We start from the raw sequence: 13366 nt of genomic DNA on the forward strand, positions 1-13366 counted from the left end.
AAAAAAAAAAACATGATTCCTGTAAATCCCATTTGACATATGTTGAAATTATCTCTTTTCGGAAAATCGGCAATTGAACGAAGCATACCGTGTGGGAGTAAGAAAACATAATGCAGAAGTGGATAAAAACCGATACATTTTATCAAAATTCATTGACTGTATTCGTTTTTGTGGTGCCTTTGAATTGGCATTATGGGGCCATATTGAAACTGACGAGTCTCTAAATCCTGGCGTGTTCAGGGGCATTGTTGATTTTGTCTCCAGCATTGACAGTGCTATGGAAACACATTTAGAAACAGACACAGTGTTTAAAGGCACGACTAAAACTATTCAGAATGAATTGCTGGACTGTATGCTGCAAGTGATAAGAGAATATATTACACAGCAGTTGAGAAGCACTGATTATGTAGCTATCCAAGCTGACGATACAACTGATGTCTCTACTAAGACACAGTCAGTTCTAGTCTTCCGCTACGTTGAAGGAAATTGCAAGGTAGCTGAAAGATATTATTGTTTCACACATCTAAAAGACTCATCTGCAGAAATAATTGCCTCAGCCATTCTTAATGAATTAAACATTGTTTTCCCTGAGCACTGTGCTAAAGGAAAACTAATTGCTCAAAGCTACGATGGTGCCAGCGTCATGCGTGATGCAACAGGTGGGGTGCAAAAGAAAATCAGAGATGTTTACCCAAATGCACATTATATTCATTGCTATGCCCACCAATTTAACCTAATTATGGAACAGGCTTTCTCCAAAATATCTAGAGTTAAAATGTTCTTTTCATAGATTGGTGGTATAACAGCATTTTTTGCACGTTCCCCGAAAAGGACTGATATTCTTGAACAAATAGTTTCAAGAAGACTTCCAAGAGGGTCTGCAACTCGCTGGAACTTCAATATTCAAGCAATATTGATAATTTATTAATACAGAGACGATCTTCTTGAATGCATGCCAACCATTGCAAACAGTGGTGATTTTGAGTCAAATACTATATGTGAAGCTAAGGGATTTAGTAGAAAATTAGATGATAGAGAGTTTATATTCTTTCTGTTTCTTTTTCACCGTATAATGCCCCAGGTAGACATTTTATATAATCAATTGCAAAAGCGAGACATTGACACTGTATATGTCCAGAAAGCTACTACAGACTTTGTGACAAGCATCACTAAAGTACGGGAATCCATTGACCGTTTGGATTCTACACTGCCACAAGAGTGTAAATTTGCAAACTGGAGACTGCTAATAAGTACTTTGACCCAAGAAGCAAAAGAAGTCTGTGACATTATTGTGGTCCATGCCAGACAGCGCTTTGCATTCACAAAGCATCTTGTAAGTGAAACACTATTGCGAAGTGACCTTTTTGAAAGACTTGACAAATCTTTCCCAGCTGAGGCACTCGCAGAAATGATAGAAGCCTATCCTATGTTAGGCAAGGCCAGATTGCGTACAGAACTTTCGGTCCTGTATGGAAGACGTGACTTCTGTCAAACTACTGGTGGTGCCATGGCTTTATTTAGTATTTTGTGTGAAAACAACTTAGAAAAATCTTTTTCTGGGACCATAAAGCTTTTAAGAGTTGTCATTACTACACCCATGACAGCAGTAGAGTCTGAGAGATGTTTTTCCACACTAAAGAGGGTAAAAGAGTTTTTGCAAAACACTATGGCTCAAGCTAGACTTAATGCATTGGCTATGCTGTCAATGGAAAAAGAGCTAATAAAGGAAATACCAGAATTCAACAAAAGAACAATTGAAAAGTTTGTGCATATTAAAGATTGACGAGCAAACTTTCTATATAAATAGAAAATATGAATCTGATGTGTAATCATAGTTTCAGGTGTTTATAGCTCGGTTTGTTTTGTTTGGTAACATTAGGAAGTACTGTTGGAAATGTACTCATTCCATTTAATAATCACACAACTCCTGTACAGTTGATATGTATTTATATATGTGTGTTTTTGTATCTGTGAATTTATAGATATTTGTTTTCATATTTTATTATTTTTTTAAGTATTTTTGTTGTAAGTGTTTAGAAATATGTTGGTTATGAGGGTCTTTATATGTACAACATTTAGTTATTTTCCTAATTTATTTTTATTTAACCGTTTTCTACTGTACTAACAGGGACAAGAACCCTTCTACCTGTGATTGACATGCAAAGTATTTAAATATTATTATTTTTTTTTTAATTGTGTTTAAAAATATCATATTGGTTTTGAAAAGTTCTTAAAATGTACATTTATTTATTTTCATAATTTATTTTTATTCAAGTTTTTCTGCTGTGCTGGCTGAAGGGCACAAGGACCTGAGAGTGGCATGCAAAGTATTTATATAGTATTATTTAAAATAATTTTGTTTGTGTTTACAAATATCATATTGGTTTTGAAGGGCTATTTCTTAAAATATACATTTATTTATTTTCATATTTTATTTTTAGGTAGCCATTTTCTACTGTACTGACAGGCACAAGGGACTGAGAGTGGCATGCAAAGTATTTAAAAATAAAGTAAAAAGTTTTTACCTAGCCTGCTTATACATATAAAGTTTGTGTTGTTTCTTTCTAAAATAAATGAAAGGTTTTTGATGGATATTTCTTATATTTTAAGCAATGCATATTACACTCATTTCATAACTTATTTTTATTTAGTGGTTCTAAATACTGATGGACCCAAGGGCCTCAGAGCGCTATATGAACTATTTTAAGTACAATATTTACTTCATTTTGTATTTTGCAAAATTGCCTTGCTCAAAAATGCAAAGCTTTTGCTGACTTCCTAAAAATTAAATGTTTGTTTCAAATGGATATTTCTTATACTTGTAGCTATTTAATATGTCATGAAGATTAATGGGCAATCAACATTGAATAGCTGATGCAGAAAAGGAAGTGGCCAGCCTTCATTTCCGGTAGGAACAACATTACAAGTGTGTTTCTTTGTGGATGTTTATGCCCTATGTTAGGTGTTTTCTATTGGAATGGGTAGAGACAAAGCAGTTTTGCTTATTACCCTAGCCCTCTTCAGAAGTCAGACTTGCTTGACAACACAGAAATCCTCTGAAATAATGTGTGAGTTTTCTTTTATGAATGCCTAGAAGAACTGATTTTTCAGTCCTTTTATCACAGAAATAGTGCTGAAAATTGCACCAAAAAAATGCCAATTTTAAAAAAATGTCTTCACGGGGGGAGTACCCCCCCCAACCCCCTGCACAGAGTGGGTTTCTGCACACAGTATTGCAGGCAGGCTGTCCAGGGTCATCATGTATGTGTGTTCTTCCTTTATGTGTGCCCAGTGGTGTATGTGTGTGGTCATCTTGTGATGGCCAGTCATCCTACTCCCATGGCTTACTTTCCATTTGTACTCTTAGATGGCCAGGTAGTGTGCAGTGTGAAGGGGGTGAGTTTGTGGGGAGTGTTGATGTGTGCATGCCTCTGCAATGTCAACTACACACATGTGTCACCCGGGAGTTGTGTGCCTGTTGCTTTGATTGTTCATCCCTGTGGATGTGGTTGTATGCCCATGAATGAGTTGTATGTTGTGCACTGTGCAGTGTTTTGGTGTGTCCTTGCAGTTCTGTCTGACTCCTACTTGTTGTTTTTGTCACTTGTGAGTATGCAGAGAGCGTTACTGGCAAGTCAGTGTTGTGTTTTGTTGCACATCCATGTGTCTTGTTGCTGTTTGTGGGGACTGTGCAGACCTGCTGCTCCACGCTGCCATTGTGGTTGTGTTTTCTCATGCCTTACTGTCACATGGTGCCTTCTTGCATCCAGTGTGGTATGTTGTGTGTGTTGTCATGCCCTCCCCTATATGTGCATTCAGCTGCCTACCCATTGTGGGTCCGCACTCCCTCTTTGTGTATGGTACACTCCTGCCATGTCCCCTACTGACATACAGTACACTTCACTTTGGTGTGAGCTGTCCCCTTGGTTTGTTTGCATGTATGTGTGCCTTCCCATGACTTCATTTGTGACACTGTGCTTTGTGGTGCAGTTCTTTGGCCAGGGTCAATGTGTCACTCACTGTATTTCCCCAATAGGTCATGTGTGAGGTTCTGGTGCTGTTTGTCAGTCATGGTTGCTCCTATGCACTTCAACTGTGTTTGCTGCCCAGTCCTGTGGTGACGTTGATTCCACCTTTGTGTCCCAGACTTGTGCATCTATTGGGTGTTGTGTTGTATGTGTGTTGTTTGTGTTTTTGCTTCACTTCCTGGGTGTGCTGTTGTCTTTGTGCTGTGCTGTATGGTGTTGTGTGGGTTGCTGTTCTGTCACTGATGTCTGTGTGTGTCGGGTATGCTTGGTGTGCACACACCACTTGTTGTGCATGCAGTGCTGTGTGTGTATGTTGCCTTGTGATTGCCTGGTGTGCATCCCCTGATGTCCTGCTGTGTTTGCTATGTGATTGTTCTGCCTGTGCATCTGTTGTTTGTTTGCTGTGGCTGTGTTCTGTGATGGTGCAGTTCTTGTGTGTGATGTGGTATGTTGTCTGTGCATTGTTCCTGAGTGATGGGGTTGTGCACTCCTGTTGTGTCTGTGCTCCCATTGCCTTGCCCCAGTTTAGCTGCACAGGGCATGTCTGTTGTTGTTGTGGCTGTGTGTGTGTTTCTGTTGTGTTATGTGTTTGTCTGTTGTATTTGTTTCCACATTTGTGGTGGCATCCCTGTGTGTGTGTGATGTCTGTGGCTGAGCCCAGGGTGTGTGGTTGTGTGTGTGTGTGCGCATTGACTGTCAAGTTTTGCCAGCCTTCAGTGTGTTTGGCACTGGTGTTGTGTGCTGCTGGCGTGAGGGGGGTATGTGTGTCGATTCTTACTGGTGGTTGTCAGTCCTGAGGTGTGTAGATGGGCCCTGTGTGTAGTGCTGCTGGTGTGCTCCTGTGGGGTAGTTGTATGGATGTGTGGCTGTTCACGGTTTGACTTCAGGGCCCTCCTTTCATCCTTGTGCCTATACGTGGTTTGCCTTGCTGTCTGCCTGTGTTGTTGCACTGAGCTGTCTGTGGTTTGAGTTCACTGACTGTGCCAGTCATGTGTGCTTTGATGGTGTGAGGGTGTTGTGCTCTGTTCCTTGTGTTGATGTGATGTACACATGCTTGTTGTGTGTCTCCATGGCCTTCCATCTGTGTGCAGCCCACTTTGGTTTCCCTATTTGTTGTGCTCCATTGCTGTTGGCATGTGGGGTGTAAATGTGTGTGTGTCAGTCTGTGGTATGTATGTGTGACTGTGCAGGCTGTGTGTCCATTTGGATGTTAATTCCTTGTATGTGTTTGTTTGTTGCTTATCCTCATTTATATTTCCCTGAGTGTGGTGTTGTGGTGGTGTGTGTGTTTCCCTGGCCCTGTCCTACTATGCTGTGTGTTGTGTGTTCCTGTGCAGCCACTCCTGCAGTGTGTGTCTCCATGATTGTTTGTTGTGTGGTGCAGGGTGTGTATTGACCTGGATTGTTGTTGTGCATGGGGTGCACAGGAGGGGCACATGGCATGTGCCTTAATGGAGTGTGCTAGTGGTTGGTGGGAGGGGGTGTGGCCCTGTGGTCTTTGTGCCCTGCCCATGCCTGGCCCTGCCTTTGCATTGTGCGCATGTATTTGCTTGTGCTTGCTGCTGTGGTGACGTGACCGGGACATTGCTGCATGGTGGCGGTAGCTGTGTGTCCAGGATCCAGCGGGGTGACTTTGTGGCAGGTGGGGGATGCGTGGGTGCCCTTGTGGATGTGTCCCTGTCTGATATGGATTTGGACCCTGTGTCAGGCCATGTGTTGTGTGTTGTTGCGTACCTGCGGCGGCGTCCGTGGCGGTCCATGAGTTCCTGGTGATGTAGCAGGTACAGCACTGGAAATACGTGTAGAGCTGGGTCCATGGCGGTCGTGACCGGAACTCTGGTTTCGCACTCGGCTGTCGAGCTTCCGCTGTCTCTGGTTGGGCGGTGTCTCTGCTGTGGTGCATCTGCTTGCTTGAGTCATCCTAATTTGTGGAGCAGGGCGGACGTCATTCTGCATGGTGGTGAGTCTCCATTGGCTCCCACCACCTTCTGTTGCGGGTGCACTTTGTTGGCGGTGCGTGTCGCACCGTGGCGGTCGGGAATTGGCCTATGTTTTTCCATACTAATATGGCGGGCGTGATGTCCGTTGCTGGCGGGCGGAAAAAGGCATTTATACGCACCGCCAGTGCCGCAGTGGTGCCACCGCCCTACATCCTAACGGACCTCTAAATCTTTACCGTGAATACACTGGAAAAACAGATCACAAGTGGCTGTTGTTCATGGGGCATTTATTTAGTGCTTACTCACTCCAAACATTGATGCAAGTGTGTGTTTCACGTTAAAATATAGCACACCATAATAGATTTGCATTCAACACAAGTTTGTGCAATTCTACTATAATTTTGCATAATAATACAAACACAAATTATGCAAATTTCACCCCCTCCCTAAAATTTATGTCGATCCATAAACATCAGCCTGGTTTGGGGGCAGCTGAACTTCGATATTTTGTCCTCTCTCTATTCCGAAATCCTTTTCTCTCTGCCTTTTGCAGAGGGTCTAAGTGTCCTGCATTTCCCCTGCATGAAGAACACAATACCTGCTAGTCTCTGATGTCCATGTTTGAGTCAAAGGGATATACCCCGGTGGCTCGCGAGGGGGAGAGGGGTGTCACCTTGGCTGCCAGCTTAAGCCAGAAATACTGACAGATGCCACTGTGCTAGCGTCAGCTTTAGCCCTCTGTGCTGCCAGTGTCATAAACTCCTTGTCTTGACTCCCTCACTGTCAGTGAAGCCAGGATTGATTTTTCTAATGTTGTGGGGAGTAAAGAATTCTTCATCACTGGTATGTGGTCCGCGAGTACAACATTTCGTGTCCTGCCATAAGGGCTAGAGTCGGACATTATGCATCTATAGAGTCGGCTTAGGCTTCTTCGTACAAATTGTACTTCCTAAAGAGCCTGCTTCAACTTGACACCTTATGACCACAATGGGGCAGTGAGGGACCCGCTTACCCCAGTATTTGGCATAATGGGCCAGATAATAAGTCCAAAAGTCTAGTTCTCCACAACCACCACTGCCTAGTGGTAGAACGAGCCTCCCACAGCACAATGGGCTGCGTACCCTCCCTTACTAGCCTAGAAAGTAATGGAAGAATGCCGCATTCATGAAAATGGAGATACTAAAAAAACAGGCAGAAGAACTGAGTGTGCAACAATCTTAATAACAGCAGTGCGGCCGGCCTTCGACTAAACCCTCTGAGCCATCTATGGATTTGGAGATTAGTCTGTCTTTGTCATGCCTGACTTGTATCCCAACAGCTTCCCTGAGCTGTCCTCCCACTTCTGAGGGTATTCCAGGCTTGGTATTGTTAACCCTTAATGTTCAGACTTTTCCCAGTTGATGCTGAGCCCTGAGCAGACGCCATTTTGGATTAGCTCCCTAATCCACGTAGATTGAAATAACCTTCTTCTGTAATGGAACAATAGTTCCCTCTGTGACTGATGTTGGGGAGAGAAGATGGCGCAGATAATGTTCAGATACAAACTAAATTTCCACAGTCCTCCCTTTTAACATATCTCGCCAGCTTGTTTAGTTCGGATCTATCCCCATAATACCACGTACTTCTACTTCGTACAGGGCTTACATTCGTTCTGCTTCAAAGTTCAGAGTCTTAGGGCAGATGTAGTTCGTGAAAAGTGAACATAAAGGTGGCAAGCACTGAATCCCCAGACAGCACCCACACAGTATCACAATTAGTATCATGATAAATGTAAACAACCTCCACCCCCAACTTTTAATAGTGTCCCAAAACCAACTCCCAAGCGACCATCCTTCTTGCTCCTGATGAACCTCTGCGGAAAGTCTGTGGAGGTGTTCGATCGCCTTGTAGACTGAGGGTGAGTTATCCGGTACGTAGGTACAACAGCTGGACCCAATAATGCGGCATGCTCCTCCACGATCAGCCAGAACCACGTCTAGAACGAGGCGGTTCTGAAGAGCTACCAGGCGGACGGCCTGAAGCTCAGCGGTGTTGTTGGTGAGGATGCCGGCTGTAATGTTCATTGTGGTTTCGACTGCCTGGGTTAGGTGCCGGATGGCACGGCTGTTTGCCATTGGACCCCACAGTGGAACAAGTCCCCTTACTGCATCCATGAACTGTGCTCCAGTGGAGTCGGCTTGTACAATGTCCTTTGCACGTTTCTGCCGGTGATGGTTTGCTGGAGCCACATATGTAGGAGGAAGGATAAAAGCGATGTAGCAGGTGCCTCCCCAACCTTTCGGAAGCCAGGTGTAGGCCTTAGTACCACAGACGAAGTACATATTTGGGGAGGTAACAAAGGAGGGTGGGTCAACTGAGTCCAATGTTCGGGTGATGAGACAGGAACTGTGGCCTACCGGCTGTGTTCCTAGGCCTTCGAGGCACACCAGACCTGTGATGTTGACGACGGATAGGGCCACTGTTAGGGTGGCGGCCGTTCGTTTCCGGAGGTAAGAGAAGGTGGGTCTGGCTGGGTTGTTGAACACCTGCATTTCAACTCGCTCCTTGGCAGGGATGTCCATATGGAAAGAGGTGTTTGATCTCAGAGGACAAAAGGGGGCAGAGGTTTTTCCAGTTTGGTTCAGTCAGAACCCATGATAGAAGTGCGACACAGTTTTGCCGGAAGTGGCATTGTCCTTGTAACTTTCTTGCAGGAGGATTAGCCAAGCGAGGCAGGAGCCATGGACAGAGAAGGGCGAAGGGATGAAAGGGATAGAATGTCCAGTGGCATGTGGTAGCAATCCACAGATCCAGCAGTTAGTGGCATTGGCGGCAAGATTGTGTTGGTGGAGCAGTTGCACAAAAGAGTTATTCCAGAACTCCTTACGTCTTTCTCGGAGTTGGGGTGAAAGTGAAATCAGATGGTGTTCTTTCATGGTGGTGGGTTGAGCAGTGGTCAGCAATGTCTTATGAGCGGGTGCGTTTTCTTCCATGATCCAGAAAGTGACCATGAGAAGGAGGCAAAGGAGAAGGGTAATAAAAAGTGCAATAGTCTTTGAGCTGTGCATTTTGTCAGTCTTTGGGTTTTTGTAGTGGATCTTCGGACGTCCGGTTGCTTCCATCATCTTCATGTCGGGCGCTTCCATCACCTTCAAGGGACTCGGTAGCGGGCAGAACCACAGACTTTGTTTAGTTTCTCTCCTGGAGGCCTTTGAGGTGACTAGGCTACCGCTCTGAGATTTCAACTTAGTTCGTGGTCTGCTTAGCCGAAGTTCCCTCCTTTCGTCGTAGGTTATACCCTTCTTTGGATGGCACAGTGGGATCGGGATATTCAGTCAATTCAAGTGTCTCTGTATTCGGGTAGCAGCTCAGGGATGGTCAGTCTTTGTCCAGAAGTTCCTCTTGGCCGGTGATGTTGTCGGTGGTCGTCAGGGTCGATGATACCTTCTTGCAGTGGTGTGCATGCAGCCAATTACGTTTCCCCTCCACTCGAAGAGCTGTTCGGGTGGTGATCAGGACTTGCAGGGGGCCCGTCCACCGGGGCTCCAGACTCTTGGTGCGCTGGAAGTTGCGCACTGGGACAAAGTCACCGGGTTGGATGTCGTGTCCGGGGCCCCTGGAAGCATCGGGAATGGCTTGCAGCACCTGCTGATGGATAACAGACAACGATTTAGTTAGATTGTACAGATAGTCAGACATGAGGACGTCCGGGACGTCGTGAATGGATGCTGGTTTTGGTGCAGTCCAAAGGTTCATGGGTCGCCCGAAGACGACCTCGTAGGGGGTTAAGTGGTGTTTGGTAGGAGTGGAACGCATTGATAGCAATGCTAGTGGGAGGGCGTCTGGCCATTTCAGTCCTGTGGTGGCGACTGTTTTGGCTAGTTTGAGTTTCAATGTGGCATTATGTCGCTCAACCAAGCCTGCAGATTGGGGGTGGAAGACCGCATGAAACTACTGTTTTACACCCAACCCTTTTAAGATGAGTTGGATAACTTCGGCTACGAAGTGGGGGCCGTTGTCGCTCCACAAAATTCGACAAAGGCCGTAACGGGGGAAGAATTCTTTCAGTAGTACTTTTGTGGTAGTCATAGCAGTGTTGTCGCGGGTTGGGTAGGCTTCCACCCATTTGCTGAAGGCGCACACAACGACAAGCACGTACTTCAGGGTTTGGCACCTTTCTAATCGAATGTAGTCCATCTGTAGGACCTCAAAGGGGTGACTAGGAACCCCAAACCCTCCCCGGGGTACAGCAGTTCCTTTACCAGGGTTGTGTTGGAGGCATATCAGACATTGTTGGACTAGGCGTTTAGCTGAGTCTGGGATTTTGTCGTTGTGCCAGACTTTGGAGATGAGTTCAATCATGGGGGCGGACTAGGCGTTTAGCTGAGTCTGGGATTTTGTCGTTGTGCCAGACTTTGGAGATGAGTTCAATCATGGGGGCAGACCCTATGTGTGCGGGGGAGTGTGTCATGGTCAGCATGGGAATCAGGTATGAGTTAGGTAGCAACCATTTGTTCGTGTATCTAGTTCGCCAGCAGCCTTCATCATCTTTCAATCCCACCCGTGCCCATTCAGTCAATTCGTGTGGTGAGCTGGCCAATTCTATGTCTCTAATGGTTTCCCTAGCATCCTTCCATTTTTCAGTTTGTGACCTGGTCACGTACATGCGTGTTGTTGACCTATTCTCGGCTGTGGTTCGGGCAGTGATGTCAGCCAGCGCATTTCCCTGTCCTATAATGTCCGTCACCTTTTTGTGTGCCTGGCATTTGATCACAGCTAGCCGTGTGGGGAGGAGGACTGCTTCGGTCAGAGCGGAGACTAGATCTCCATGTAGGATGGGTGTGCCATGGGAAGTCAGGAATCCCCTCTCCTTCCATAGGAGCCCTAAGTGGTGAACCACTCCGAAGGCGTACTGGCTGTCGGTGTAAATGTTTGCGGTTGTCCCCGCTGCTAGGATGCATGCTCGTGTGAGAGCAATCAGTTCAGCCGCCTGTGCGGATCGCTGTGTGATGCGGGCTGTCTCAACAACTGTTCGGGCCGTGGTGACTGCATAGGCGGCTGAGGTGGTGCCGTCGGGGAGCTTGATGCATGAGTCATCTACCCACAGCTCTCCGTCTGGATCTGGGAAGGCAGTATCTCGGAGGTCAACCCTACTCTTGGTCTGTTCGTCGGTGAGGGTCACACAGTCATGTATAGGGGACGCATTGGGGTCATTGTCAGGGAGAGGTAGCAGAGTGGCTGGGTTCAGAGTGGTGCATCGTTTCAACGTGATGTGGGGTGCAAGCAGAGTAAGTTCATAACCAGTCAGTCGTGCGCTAGTCAGGTGTTGAGTCTTAGTCTGGTTCAGGAGGGTGTCAACTGCATGGGGTACTAGCACGGTGAGGGGGTTTGAAAGCACGATCCCCTCACTTTGTCGGATAGAGACAGCGGCGGCGGCTACCGCTCGAAGGCAGGCGGGCAAAGCTCTGGCTACAGGGTCAAGAGTGGCAGAGAAGTAGGCACAAGGGCGTTGCTTGGGACCTATGTACTGGGTTAGAACAGACAACGCGCATGTTATGTTATGTTATGTTATTATTTTCTTATATAGCGCACAGATGCCGCAGCCAAGAGGCGTCCCGGCGCTCAAGGAGAAGGAACACACAACACAACAATGAAAACCAGAACACTAACTATACAGAGGAGAATAAATGGGTTTTTAATTGTTTCCTAAACTGAAACAAATCGTGGATGGAACGAAGTGAGGCAGGCAAAGAGTTCCATAATGTAGCCGCCATCACCGAAAAGGAACGTCCACCCATTCTCGTCTTTTTAAAACGAGGAACAATGGCCAGATTGGACCCTGCAGATCGAAGAGCTCTTGAGGGGACATAATGGAGAATGGTCTGGGAGAGAATAGGGGGGGAGGCCAAATTGAGAATTTTGAAAGTAAGGCACATAGCCTTGAACTTAATTCTATGGCCTACTGGGAGCCAATGGAGGTCATGGATAGTGCTGCGAGCAGAAACAAATTTAGGGAGGCCTACCAGCATCCTGGCCGCCGCATTTTGTACCCGCTGAAGGCGGGCAAGCTCAGCTTGATTAACACCCAGAAACAAGGAACTGGCATAGTCCAATCTGGTCAACACCAGAGCTTGGACTATGATTTGCCTGGTGTCTGCGTCAAAAAATTTAAAAATAGGCCGTAGGCATTGTAGAGCACCAAAACAAGTTCCCGCAACACGCTTGATGTGGGGAATAAAAGACAGTTGATCGTCAAGCCATATGCCCAAATTTCTAACTTCGGCGACTGGAGTAGGGATAGGACCCAATTCTGGAGGCCACCATTGGTCTCCCCAGAGCTCACTGTCTCTACCAAAAAGAATAACCTCCGTCTTGGTGGCGTTGAGTTGTAGGCGATTGTTCGCCATCCAACCGGCGACAGCTTTAAGGGCTGCCTGAAAGGTGGGGGCGTTCATATTAGAATCGCCATTAAGTGATACCGCCAGCTGTGTATCATCGGCGTATGACACTATTGTGAGACCAAAGCTAGCAGCTACCTGCGCCAGTGGTGCAACATACAAATTAAAAAGGGTGGGGCTGAGGGCCGAAACCTGTGGAACTCCCTGCAGAATGGGGCGTGGGGCAGAGATGTAAGGAGGAGTAGAAACTTTAAAGGTTCGACCCGTAAGAAATGATCGAAACCAGTCGAGTGCTTGTTCTCCAACTCCTGCCTCCACGAGGCGGTGTAAAAGGATGTGGTGGGAGACCGTGTCGAAAGCGGCACTTAGATCCAATAGGATCAGTGCCGCCGTCTGACCTTGGTCTAGTATTTTCCTAATATGTTCCACCACCGCCAAGAGAGCGGTCTCTGTACTGTGACCGGCTCGAAACCCATTCTGGGAGTTATCTAGTATGTTTGCTTCTTGCAGGTGAAGGGATAATATCCTATTGGCATGAGCTTCGGCTAATTTAGCCGTCCAAGGAAGGAGGGAGATAGGTCGGTAGTGCTCTGATTTGGAAGGATCAAGAGAAGGTTTTTTTAGAATTGGTATGATAGTGGCCTGCTTCCAGGTGGTGGGAACACTACCAGTACTAAAAGAAAGATCAATTAAACTCTGCATCGCCGGGTAACAACAGTCAGCGAAGTCACGAAATTGCGTGGGTCTCATAGGGTCATCTGGAGAACCTGATTTAACTTTGATCGTCAAATTTAGGAACTCCTCTTGGGTAGGACCTGGAATGGCTAATAAGGATTTAGAAGTCAGAGGGACACTGTTAATTTCACTGACAAAAGGCATAACGAATGACCTGTATATGGCCTCCACTTTTTCAACGAAAAACGAGGCCAGTTCTTCGCAATGTGTCATAGAGGCAATGAACGTAGAGGCGGCTCTTTTGTTGGTGAGGTCCTTGCACACCCTAAAAATGGTCTTAGCAGGG

The sequence above is a fragment of the Triturus cristatus genome, chromosome 8 (genome assembly GCF_964204655.1).
Source record: "Triturus cristatus chromosome 8, aTriCri1.1, whole genome shotgun sequence".
NCBI classification, from domain to species: Eukaryota; Metazoa; Chordata; class Amphibia; order Caudata; family Salamandridae; genus Triturus; species Triturus cristatus.